The sequence below is a fragment of the Alligator sinensis genome, unplaced genomic scaffold (genome assembly GCF_000455745.1).
Source record: "Alligator sinensis unplaced genomic scaffold, ASM45574v1 scaffold353_1, whole genome shotgun sequence".
NCBI classification, from domain to species: domain Eukaryota; kingdom Metazoa; phylum Chordata; order Crocodylia; family Alligatoridae; genus Alligator; species Alligator sinensis.
In genome coordinates, this window is record NW_005842075.1 from 1,521,968 (window position 1) to 1,535,467 (window position 13,500).

Genomic DNA, 13,500 nt, shown 5'->3' on the forward strand with positions numbered 1-13,500 from the left:
GGTTGTCGTCCATGTGGGTATGAACGACGCGGCAAGAGGCAACCCTGACCGTATTATGAGGGACTTCGTATAAGAATGGAGCTATAGTGGCTGTTGACTCACTGTGTATCTCGCGCAGACTTGTAATCAACCTAAACTAGTGATTAGTGAAAAGATGCCTAGCAAGCTAAGTTTATGCCTCTTCTCTGTTACCGTGTGTGCTTAGCACTGCTACAGGTATCATTAAAGCTCTCCCTGAGTAGCACCAAGGGCCTAGAATGGTATAAACTCAAGTATATGCTCTGAGAACCTAATCAGCATGTGCATGCTGGTTTTGTCATTTGGATATTTGCATTGTAGGTATTTGCACAAGTGAATATTAAATTTGGTGGCATCACTTCTATAAGTTTGGTCAGACTTTCAGGTAACTACATGTAACCACATATAAAAAGTTACTTGTATGTAGTATACTATAGTTACTTTTTCTTCCTGTACATTACCTCTTCACTTAAAGCCATGTTCCTTATTCTGGCATGCCTGTGGGTATCAGGGGGGGGGGTGGGACTTTATGTCAAGGAGCACTACACATCCTCTGCCAGCAGTATGGGGTCAGGGGAAGGGCGAGCTGAAGTGCTCTGGGTCAAGATCCAGGGGGGGCAAGGCGAGAGGGATTTGACGGTGGGGGTCTATTACAGACCCCCCAATCAGGAGGAGGAGCTGGACAGGGAATTTTCAGGCCAGCTTGCGGAGACACTAAAAGCAAGGGATGTAGTTGTCATGGGCGATTTTAATTACCCGGACATCTGCTGGGAGGAGCAGTCAGCCGGGACGGACCGCTCCAGGAGGTTCTTGGCCGAGTTGCAGGACCTCCACTTGATTCAGGAGGTGCACAGTCCCACCAGAGGAGATGCTCTGCTGGACCTGGTCCTGGCCGCAGGCGACGACCTGGTAAGAGGCCTCCAGGTTCTTGACCACCTGGGCAATAGTGATCATCGCGTGCTGGAATTCACCATCCAGCGTAGAGTGTCAAGGGCCCGCAGCAAGGTGGTGGCCCTAGACTTCAGGAGGGCCAACTTCAGTGAGATGAGGAGATTAGTGGGAGAGGAACTGGGGTCCTTGAGGGCAGAGGAACTCAGCGTCCAAGAGGAGTGGTCGTTCCTTAAGGAAACGATACTCGGGGCCCAAGGGGTGTCCATCCCGACAAGAAGCAAGGCGGGCAGGAGTGTCCAAAAGCCCCCCTGGCTCACCAAGGGTGTCCGGGAATGCCTGCTTGCCAAAAGGGTGGCGTACGCCCGGTGGAAGGGGGGTGTAATCTCCAAAGAGGAGTATACCTCCTCTGCTCGGGCCTGCAGGCGGGCTGTTAGGAAGGCCAAGGCGGAGATAGAGCTCGGATTAGCGTCCAGGATTAAGGATAACAAAAAGTCCTTTTTCAAATATATTGGGAGGATGAAGAAGGCGCCGGGTAATGTGGGGCCCCTGCAGGATATGCGGGGCAATCTGGTGGTTGCGTCAGAGGATAAAGCGGACCTCTTTAACCAATTCTTCACCTCCGTTTTCTTGTGCAGGGACCGGGACTTCCCTGCTGTGATAGAAGCCGGACGCGAGGGGATCGCCTTCAGACCTCAGGTTGGGGAGGACCGGGTTAGAGAGCTTCTGGAGGGGCTGGACGCGTTCAAGTCAGCGGGTCCGGATGCTCTCCACCCCAGGGTGCTGAGGGAGCTGGCTGGGGTTATTGCAGGGCCCCTGGCACGGCTCTACGAGCGATCGTGGTGCTTGGGCCAGGTGCCAGACGATTGGAAGGTAGCTAATGTGGTCCCCATCTTCAAAAAAGGGAAAAGGGAGGACCCGGGCAATTATAGGCCCGTCAGTCTTACCTCAATCCTGGGGAAGCTCTTTGAGAAGATCATCAAGGAGCACATTTGTGATGGGCCGGCATCCGAGATGATGCTCAGGGGCAATCAGCATGGATTTATTAGGGGGAGATCATGTCAGACCAACCTGATTGCCTTTTATGATCAGGTCACAAAGGCCATGGACGCAGGTGTCGCGGTGGATGTAGTCTTTCTGGACTTCAGCAAGGCCTTTGACACCGTCTCTCACCCCATCCTAATTAATAAACTAGGCGACTGTGGCATAGATGCCTACACAGTCAGATGGATTGCAGATTGGCTGAAGGGTCGCACTCAGAGGGTGGTGGTGGATGGATCATACTCGACTTGGGGGGAGGTGGGTAGTGGAGTCCCCCAGGGCTCGGTCCTGGGGCCTGCGCTGTTCAATTTCTTCATCAGCGATCTTGATGTTGGGGTGGAAAGCAACCTGTTTAAATTCGCTGATGACACCAAAATTTGGGGGGAGGTGAGCACGCTAGCAGGGAGAGAGAGATTGCAGAAGGATCTGGATAGGTTACAGGGGTGGGCAAACAGGAACAGGATGTGTTTCAATACGGACAAGTGCAGGGTGCTGCACTTGGGTAGTAGGAACCAGCAGCACACTTATACGATGGGGAACTCCCTACTTGAGAGCACGGAGGCGGAAAGGGATCTTGGTGTCATTATTGACTCCAAGATGAACATGGGCCGACAATGCGAGGTCATGGTTGGCAGGGCTAACCGGACCTTGTCGTGCATCCACAGGTGCATCTCGAGTAGAGCCAGGGAGGTGATCCTCCCCCTCTATGCGATGCTGGTCAGGCCGCAGCTGGAGTATTGTGTCCAGTTCTGTGCGCCCCATTTCAGGAGGGATGTGGACAACATGGAGAGGGTCCAGAGGAGGGCCACCCGCATGATCCGGGGACAACAGGGCAGACCCTACAGTGAGAGACTGCGGGACTTGAACCTATTCAGCCTCCACAAGAGAAGGCTGAGGGGGGACCTGGTGACCGTCTATAAACTCACTAGGGGGAACCAGAAGGGGTTGGGGGAGGCGCTGTTTCCCCTAGCCCCCGCTGGCATAACAAGGAGTAATGGGCACAAGTTGATGGAGAGGAGGTACAGATTGGACATCCGAAAAAACTACTTCACAGTTAGGGCGGCTAGGAGCTGGAACCAACTTCCAAGGGAGGTGGTGCTGGCCCCTACCCTGGGGATCTTTAAGAAGAGGCTGGATACTTACCTGGCTGGACTCATTTGAGTCCCGTTTTTGTTTTTAGGGTTTGTGGGTTTTTTTGGGTTGTTCTCCCGCCCTGGCGGGGGGTCGGGCTAGAAGATCTATTAGGTCCCTTCCGACCCTAAAACTATGAAACTATGAAACTATGAAATTAGTTCATAATGGATAAACAGAAAAATAACATCTGCAATAACACTGCATCAGCTGACTTCTAAAAATGTTAAACATTAAGGCTTCATCCTTATTGCTGAAAAAAAAGCCTTTTTCCATAAGATGATGAATTGAGGTTAGTATTAGTCTTTTTGGCAGTGAAGATGTAGCCTCAAGGACCTACAAGAGTTGGGCTTGCACTGTTTTATATTTAAAATGCCCATGCTCATTTCTTATGTTATGCTGCCACCTTGGGGCCAAGTCAGGTCATTCAATTAAAAGGACAACACGTGTTACCAGCTTATCCCATGCTATTGAACAAAACAATTAATCAGGGAATAGCAGGGTTGAAATCCAATTTAGAAGTGTGTTGAATGCAAGCTGCTTTACCAGTCAGCTTGCAGGATTACTTGCTCTCTGAGTATTAGTTAGTTTTCCTAAAACAGAGAAACAACCCATAAATTTAAAATGAAGCTCTGTTGGGAAGGATCTTTGTCAGCGACACTCCCCTAGTGCCACCAATTTAAGTCACCATAGATCACAGTGAAGGATAAATGCAAATCAATCTGACTTCTCTCCAGTCTGTATATCAGTGTTGTTCTTCAACTACTTGTTTTAGAAGTGTATGAATTTTTTTTTAAATCTTCCCACAGGATCATTCATTGTGAGAGTGGGCTAAACTTAAGCTGAGGGTCAGACTTTTGGTAAAACTGAGATCTTACAAGCACCACAATTTACCTAGATCTCTATAGAGTGCTAACCCAAAAACCTGGGGTCCATATAATCCTGTAAATTTGGTAAAATCCAGAGTTTTTAGCAGAATAGGCAGAAAGTTTTTGGAGGAAATTTGACTGTAAAAGCTGTATCCTCATCACTTCCTATAGCAACATTTCTCCTTGAAAGAATATTATAGATGTATAATAGATGTTCTTAAAAAGAATAAAATATCTCTTTTCTGCAGAAAAAGTGAAAACAGATGCTTTCGTCTCACTTAAAAGTGGTCTATAGTACAGTGCACATTAACTTTGCTGAAATCAATGGAATGATGGATTTATAAAACCAGTATGAGGCAGAATGGGGCTCTTGCCCTTACAAGCATAAATAGATGTTGATAACATGTTTGAAAACTGACTGTGCTATTTGAAGGACTTGGCAGCAAAGTTATATCCCATCCCTTACAAATAAATCTCTTCTTTCTATTTAGAAGCCCTGCTTCCTGCAGTCTCTTCACAGCATCTGATGAAGGAAGCCATTGCTTATGAAAGCTTATGCTATGCATCTCTGATTTAGTTAGTCTGTAAGGTGCAAATATACCCTGCCTTCTGCCTGACTTCAGACTAACACAGATAATTATTTCTATCTGCTCTTAGAAAGCAGGCCAAATGAGGAGAGGTTGAAAGAAATAGGCATGTTCAGCTTACAGAAAAGGTGATTAGGAGGAGACATAAAAGAAGTCTTCAAATATCAGAAGAGCTGCCATAAAGAAGAGAGAAAATACCTTTTTCTGTTGCTGCAGAGAGAAGGATGTGTACCAATGGCTTGAAGTTGCAGTGCAATAGCTTTAGATTGGAAATCAGGGAAAATGTTTTCACTGCTGGAACAGTAAAACAGTGGAACAGACTGTCTACTAAAATAATCATCAAAGGTTTTCAAGAAAAGATTGGATAAGCATTGGTTAGGGCTGGTCTAGGAGTAGCTATGCCTGGAGTGCTCTATAACAAGCAACAGTTGGAAGCCCAGGAGTCTCCCCAACCTCTCCATGGATCACTGGGGCTAGGAACAGGCATTACACATAAACCAGTTTAAGTGATCAGAAACTGATTTAAACCTGTAACAGAACAGACGTTCAGTGCACATATACTGGTTTGAAACTGGCAGAAACTGTTTTGAGATAAACCTGGTTGAAGGTAGTATCAGACTTAATTGATTTGAGTCCAACTGGTTGTCCCAGGCCCCTTCCTGGTTTAAGTTAAATTAGAGTCCCCCCGAACCCCAGATGCTTTGCAACACTGGGTGGAGCTCTACTCCAGTCCTCTGCTCCCTGGCTGGGGCTCCAGAAGAGACTGAAGGTACAGGGTGTCTGCCTGGCTTCCTCCTGCTCACCTCCCTCCCTGTCACCACTCCCTGATCAAGCAGGGATTTCCCCCTCCCCTCTGCCTTACACAGACACTTCTCAGCATTAGGTAGCATACCACAGGCTGGCTACATCCATGTTGTGGGAGATGGGACAAAGGCAGGCAGGACAGCATCAGCTTAGGGCTTTTTGGAGCTAATCAACAGATAGCTGGTAACGTCCCTCTGTTCCTTCCTTGGAAAAAGTTGTTTAAGAAGAGCTTGAACTAATGGGAGATCCTTTTGTTTTGTCGATGGAGCGATAAATGCTGTGTAAATCCTTGCTGGCTCTCTCCCTGACCAGCGAGGGGAGGAATCCCTCCCTAATCTGAGTTTCCTGTGTGGCCTGGCCATGCCCCCTCCAGCTCAGCACTGTGAAAGAGATGAGAGGGCTGCTCTAGCATCCCGCAGCTTCTAGCCTGAGCCACTACAGGCATGTGCCTGCATTTCTTCAGTCCAGAGTGGGTATCTGTACAGTTACAAACTGATTCAGCCTAGACAGGTTAGAGTAATCTGCAAAGATTGAATCAATTCATGCTCAGGCTTTTTGAATGTCTGTCCCTAGCCTGGGAGATAATGAGAAGAAGCTCTGCACCCTGAAGCAGGTGGATATTGGAAAGAACCATGCTCAGCAGTAGAATGAAGCAGAGCTTCACATCTGGCTTAGTTATAAAAGAAGATTACAGCAATTGGAATAAGTTTATGAGGGGGATACAGAAAGAGGAGGTATGACTGTCCAGTTAAAGGGTGTGGTATGTGGAATTCAACTTGCTATTCCCAGGTTGCAGAGCAGAATAAAGGGTCTTTGTTTTTGCCCATGCTTCTGGGCTTGGAGTTTCCTGTGAATCTGTGGTAGAATCTTTGTCTGTCATACAGGAGACCTGAGTTTGATTCCCAGATGCTTATACAACTACAGCCGTGGAGGCACCAAACATCTGGACTCAGTTTGGCCTTTGGATTCTCTCAGTGGCCTAAAGAGGGGATGAAAGGTCTGGGCAGCCTCTACTCCTCCAAACTCCTACCTAGGTATGTGCATCAAAGGTCTAGATGACATCTCATGCATATACAATGATCCAGAAGAATTGGTAGTTGCCAACAGATGCTTCTAGGACTTGCTGGTTGCCACATGGGGCTGGGAAGTAATTTTTTCCCTTCCTGTTGTTATGGGTGTTAGGGGTAATTTTGTTTTGTGGGGGAGGGGGCTTGTCTTCCTCAGAAGAATTGGGTGGCTCTGGCTGACATGTAACAATGGGCTCGGGAAGGATTTTTTTTACCCATAGTCAGATTGGTACAGACTATTCAGGAATTTGCCTTCCTCTGTAGTAGGGAGTATGGCCCTCTTCCTTGGATCTATCCAGCACATTTTAACAAACTTTGTAGTGGTGGAAAACTGACAGCCCTTGTCCTCCTGCTTTACCTGTGAAAGGTTAGGATGTTTTCAGTATCTTTGGGCAATAGGTCTTGTAGTTGTGCAAAAGTGTTGATTATGTAGTTTTAGGAATAGGTTAGACAACGACATGTAGGACATTTATACACATACATTTGTCCAATGTGCTGGAAATCTGGAAAAATCGATCAATCAAGTCTGCTCCGCCTATGAGCTGATGTGCCCAGTGCTGCATCACATACATTTGTATAAATGGCAAAATGCACGTTAGCACTGAGAAAATGGCTGCAGTGTGCTTTTGAACTAAAACACCTTCAATGTGTTTTAGTTCAAAAGCACACCATCACCATTTTCTCAGCGCTGATGTGCATTTTGCCATTTATACAAATGCACGCACCTCAGCACCGGACGCTTTTAAAACTGCCCAGCACTGCACAGCTATTATGTGGACAAATGCCTATAATGGGTGGTTTGGATAGGGGTGATTTTGCCTTGAGCAAGGGGCTGGTGTAGATGACCTCCAGAGATCCCTTCCAGCTCCACCTTTGTATATTTCTATGAACACAGAAACAAAGTAACTCAGGTTATTGACACAAGATTCCAGAATCAAATGCCCAGTATAGTAATGTATATATTCATGCAACCTTTTAGCAGCTTCCTACTAATAAGTATAAGATAGATCATCTACTTCACCAGCAAAGTGAACAATTGGTGCTAATGGAAGGGAAAATCCGAGGATCCCATGATTGATTTTCACCTCTTGTGGTTTTAAACAGGACAGGACAGTATTTGCATTTTCTCTTCTATCTTCCTATGGTGAATCATGGTTCAGTCCAATGCCTGCTGTCATAAGGAGAGCCTTTTCATAAAAAGTCAGGTGAAAGCTGTATGCAGACAAGCATAGAACAATTTACTCCCTCCATCTCTTCCCAGTTTTTTTCCACAGAACGTGTTGTCTTTCAGTTTAAATGTAATAACTTCTACAAGTCCTGACCCTGACTACTTTATTCAAAGACAAAACATAGCTAAGATATTATTATCAGTGATGTATAATAAAAATATAAAATGGTTAGAACTAAAGACTTGTCAAATGTATTCAATTTTAAACTGGAAGTTACTATCTAGATAACTCTGAAATGCTATATGAATGTGATGTACTTTACAATTGTGTATATAGCTGCCCAGCTTTGTTACTGAAGAAAGAATGGATTATTTCAGATCTGAAGAATTAATAGTAAAACATCAATTTTCAACTTCTGGGAAAGCTGCTAATTGGATGGATACCCAACAGGAGGAGGAATGGAATGGAGATCAAAGAAACTTGACTGGAAAACTGGATGTGACAGAGCAGTAAGTATACCCTGTCATAAAATGCTAAAAGAACAAAGGGAAAAAAGAAATGTACTGTGGTGGCGAGCCTGGACAGAGGGAAAGCCAAGCAAGAGTCCCTGGATGTTAATTAGCACAATCAGCTTGGAGAGGCGGCAGGGCAGCAAATAGAGAGCTATGGCTGGACACACAGCTGATCTGTGTGGGAAGTTAAAGGAGAGACAGCTAAGCAGTTGGGTCCCTTCCAATGAGGGGAGCAGCACAAGTAGAACTTCATAGTAGCACATGGAGGTTCAGCGGTGGCGTGTGACCAACCAGGAATCAGCAGAAGAGTATTCTGCAGACAGACTTACCAGACAGCAGGGACAAAGAGGGAGTTGCCACATCCAAGCCGGTGCGTTCGAGTCCATTGAGTATGGGGTCTACATTCCTGAGACCTGAACAAGAAAGAAAGAAAGACGGATCGACAGAGTGAGTTTGGCGCAGGCCCAAGATAGTCCTTCCCTAAAGGAAAAAGGGTGGGGAGATTGTGTAACTTTATATTTGAGACTGGTGGGGCAAAGAATGTGACAAGAGGCCCGTGGCAAGAGACTGGTTGCCAAGACATTAAGCAAGGGAGCATATTGATTACAACTCCCTAGGGGAGAGCTAATGAGATTGACACTGAAACACCTGGTGTGGTAAGGACAGGGGATGGGGATGGTGGACCCCTGTGAAGTGGAGCCAGCCTGCTAAGTTGCAGAACTTAACAATAGATTTACCTCCCAGGACTATACCTGTTTTGGGTTCCTTCCTTTCCTTCTAAATTGTGGCGGATTAATTTAAAGGAGACTATCCAGGGCAGAGAGAGGGACTGCAATTTTGCTTTCATGGCACAGCTAGGTCTTCTACACTGGATATAAAACTCTTCCTGTTCTGGCTTCCTCGGTTTGGCTTTAATATTTGATTGACTTTGTCCCTATTGCATTGCAGTTGGTGTGGCAAACAGACTGAGTGAAGGAGTACTGCAATTAACTGATTAAAGAATTGCATAGCTGTGATTTTTCAATCTCTCTCCAATAGTAAATTAGGAATTTACTGTATTGTAATATAGCAATTCACTATGCAGTAATGTAACCCTCCTGCAATGCCATGATGGCACTACAAGGGCTGGCTTCCAATTTGGGAGTTTGGCTTGAGCCCCAGGAACCTGGGAAAACCTATGATACTGGAGTCCTAAAGGAACAGCTTCCCTGCTTACAAGCAACATAAAGTGAACAGCTTATTAAAATGTAAATAAATAAATGAAATAATTAATCCTTATCTAATTCCCCTTTAAACTCCTCAGCTATTATAACCCCAAACAGAAAATACCCCAAATACCCAATACTCCTCAATAACAATCCCCAAATGTCCAACCCTACAACATATTTGCCTCTTAAATATTAATTACCCCAAATATCAAATACCCGTTAACACTATTTAACCTAATATATCAATGATTTAAAATATTAAACACTTTTAAAATATTCACAAATAAACCTAATTACACTTAAAATACACATTCTCTGACCTGTGGGGGCCACAGTTTCAACTGACCACTCCCCAGTCCTTCCAGGGAGCTGCATCTTGCCCAGTCCAGCCTGGGACAAGAGGGGGTCCTTACCCTGGGAAGACTTTTGTTATTTCTTCCTGGAGATAACAAAATCAACTTGCAGACCTCTAGCATCCCAGGATGCATATCTGTCAGCCACTCTACCCCTTTCCACCTTCCAAACATCTAGTGGTTCCAAACCCCTGCCTTATACCTCCATGCTGAGAGCAGCTAGGCTGCCCAACTTAACTGCAGCAAGACCATGGAGTCAGGGAAAGTATTTCCCAGCTCCAGGGTCTTGCCATCATGCAGCTCCATGTTGAGCATAGGGCGGCTGGGCTTATGTTCAGTGAGGCCTTGGAGCCAGGGGAAGTATGTTTTCTCCAGCACCAGGGTGCTGCACTTGGGCAGTAGTAACCGGCAGCACACTTATAAGATGGGAAACTCCCTTCTTGAGAGCACGGAGGCAGAAAGGGATCTTGGAGTCATCATTGACTCCAAGATGAACATGGGCCGACAATGCGAGGTCACGGTCGGCAGGGCTAACTGGACCCTATCGTGCATCCACAGGTGCATCTCAAGTAGGGCCAAGGAGGTGATCCTCCCCCTCTACGTGACACTGGTCAGGCCACAGCTGGAGTACTGTGTCCAGTTCTGGGCGCTTCACTTCAAGAGGGATGTGGACAACATTGAGAGGGTCCAGAGGAGGGCCACCCACATGATCCAAGGACAGCAGGGCAGACCCTACAATGAGAGGCTACGGGACCTGAACCTGTTCAGCCTTCACAAGAGAAGGCCTTGTGACCTTGTGACCATCTATAAACTCACTAGGGGGGCCAGAAGGGTTTGGGGGAGACCTTGTTTCCCCTAGCACCCCCCAGGATAACAAGGAATAATGACCACAAGTTGTTGGAGAGTAGGTTTTGATTAGACATCCGTAGGAACTACTTCACAGTTAGGGAGGCTAGGATCTGGAACCAACTTCCAAGGGAGGTGGTGCTGGCTCCTACCCTGGTTCCTGATGGCTCCACATTCAGCACAGGGTCACTTGTCTGAAGTGCAGTGAGACCCTGGAGCCGAGAAGTGCAGGCTCCAGGTATGGTCTGGCCATCCAGTGGCACCACTTCTGGCTGCTGAGGGTTATGCTAGGTGATGGGGAAGCAAGCCTCTCTATGCCTACCCTGTCTCTTCCCCTGCCCCCCCACTCCAAGCCTTCCATAGCCCTCCTCACCCAGGAACACACTTGGGAGGGCTCAAAGAAAAGCTGTCTCTCCCCGCTCCCCACCTGGCTGTCACAACCCAGTGATTTTGGTGCCTCAGCACGATGGAATTTTCTTGCCACATGAGAGCCTCTTGCACAGCGAGGGTTTCTGTTGCAGCAGAAGAACCTCGGTGCAAGAGAGTTCCCGCCATTCGAATGCATCAAATGCAAATTTGTGTCCCGCTATTGGCTAGTTCTAAATTATTCACACGTGGCGGCTAGTGATTGGCTTGCTAGCCGTTTAAAATCTCGTGCGACATCCGCCCAAGTCGAAGAACTTTGAGCACTCTGCAGAGTGCCTCTAAAGAGATCTGACTTGCGGCTAGCTGATCGATAGACTGATCACCTATCGATCCTTCTTCCCGTCGCCAAGCGCAATCCCAGACGTACCCTTTTCCCGCCAGCTCTATTTGCGGACAGATTAACTGGCTTGGGCCTCGCCAGCAGGAACAACTCACATAGTTGTTCACACGACCGGACCATCTGCGTCGCAACTACAAGCGGCGTAAGTAAACGTTTTTGCAACCATTAAACCTTGTCTGCCTCTCCATTCACCAGCCCGCCCTGACGAACGAGCAATTTCTAAATCACCTCGAGTCGGCTCTAGCCGTCCAAGACATGGCGACGAGGATGGGATCTAAGGGCACGGTGATGGAGATGAACCTGATCGGGTGCTGCCCCTGGTGCACCGGGACCCGCCGCATAGAGAATGCAAACGATCTATGGGCACATATCGCTTACCACCGGGCGATAGAAGGGGATGAAAAAAATATTGATGGCTACTTCTCCATAAAGAGAGAAGAAGCAGTAGTGAAAGAATGGAGAACTAAGCTATTCCTTGGGGAGTTCGGATGCATAATGGGGAGCGACCGGATCTATTATCGACCCCCGCAGGAAACATCAACCAGATCCCTAGCCAGGGTGAAGGTGCGGAAGGCAGAAAAGCTGACCCCCGCTCAGGAGTTCGCTCAATGTACCCGATACTTAAGGGAAGGGGGGGAACCCACCCCCGCGGACTGGTTCAACTGTCCAGATTTGGTACCCAAGTCACGGAGCCATGAGCTCCTTGTTCAGCTCAGGGAGGATTTGGAAACTAAGGGCCGTCACAAGCCGAAGTGGGGTCTAATTAAATGGAAAAAGGGAAAGATGATAAATGTGCTGTTCCGTACAGTAGCAGGTCTACTAAGGGAATATGCAAATTTGGAGGCTCAGATGCATACGGCGGGTAAAGAGTCGCTGGAGCGGATAGCAAAGGGCTCCGGAGCAGCGTCTATTAACAGTGCCAGCCGCATGATGCTGCTAGCAGAAAATGGCGCCGAGAAAAGCACGAGCCATCCGGGGAACCCGGAAAAGAGGGGCGGAGTTTCAGAAGACCCGGCGGGGATCCGCCTAGTGACTCCGCTCCCTGAGGTGACGTCGTTCCCAACGGCCGTGCCTCCTTGCCACGGGGAGGCAATGGGAGAAGGGATGTACCCAACGCTCCAAGATGAAGAATTTAACCCTCTCTCTGCCGCAGCTCACCCGATAGCTGCGACGAAGCATGTTGCGGATGAAGAAGGTACTACACGTACCACTGTTATCTCCCGCACACGCACCCGACCAGAGATACAAGAACTGTGCAAAGAATCTAAAATAAAACCGGAAGAAACCTTGGCCATGTGGTTAGGAAGATTAATAGTGGAATTTGGATCTGACACTCTGGATAAAGAAGAAGTGAGTGCCCTGACCCGACAAGCAGCATGGAGTGGAGGGCGTGCTACCGATTTGAACGTGGTCACGGACAGTGCCCACTGGCCCATCCCGCTTCCGGCGCTTGTGGTGGGACAGGTAACCCACAAATTCCACACCTGGCATGAGGGTCACCCGCAGAAGGCTACTGCAGAACAACTTCTCCTGGCTATAGTTGGAGTGTCGTACCTCTCATGGAGTCCGAGAACAAATCCAATGAGACTAACAGCAATCCAATGAAAAGAGAGTTGGGTTCATCGTCACCTATCGGACCCCAGGGCAATTCCAACACCCCTGGAAGCTATAGATGCCTGCGTGGAGGTATATGGAGGAACAAATGCTGTTACACTCCGACTCTTTTTGAACCCGATGGCAGGTCAACCAGTAGGAAATCTTTTAGGCCATCTCCCAAGACTGCAGGCACTCATGAAGCAAGGTGAAGAAGCTTCTAATGACATAAGGGATCGACCTTCAGCATATCCAGCTGAAACACTGAGGCCTAGGCGACAAGGGTATACCCCTCGGCGAGAGCCATGGGGGTCACCTCCAAGAACCCCAAAGGAAAGAACCCTGAAGGAAAGGAATATGTTCAGATTTCTTCTTGCTCACTCCGGACTTACAAAGGCTCAGTTGCGACTTTGGGGAGATAGGGCCCAGGCTAGTATGGCCGAAGCATTGGGATTTAATTTCAGGGACCAGCCAAAAAACGAGTAATGGCCGTCGGCTCCACCGGCGGCCTTCACCAATTCAAACCCGATCCTACTGATTCTTGACCATACACCGAACTCGCTGTTTATAACCCTACCAATCTGGATGACCAACAACAAGCATTCTTCCTTCTCGATACTGGAGCTCAGACCAATGTGATTACCTCAA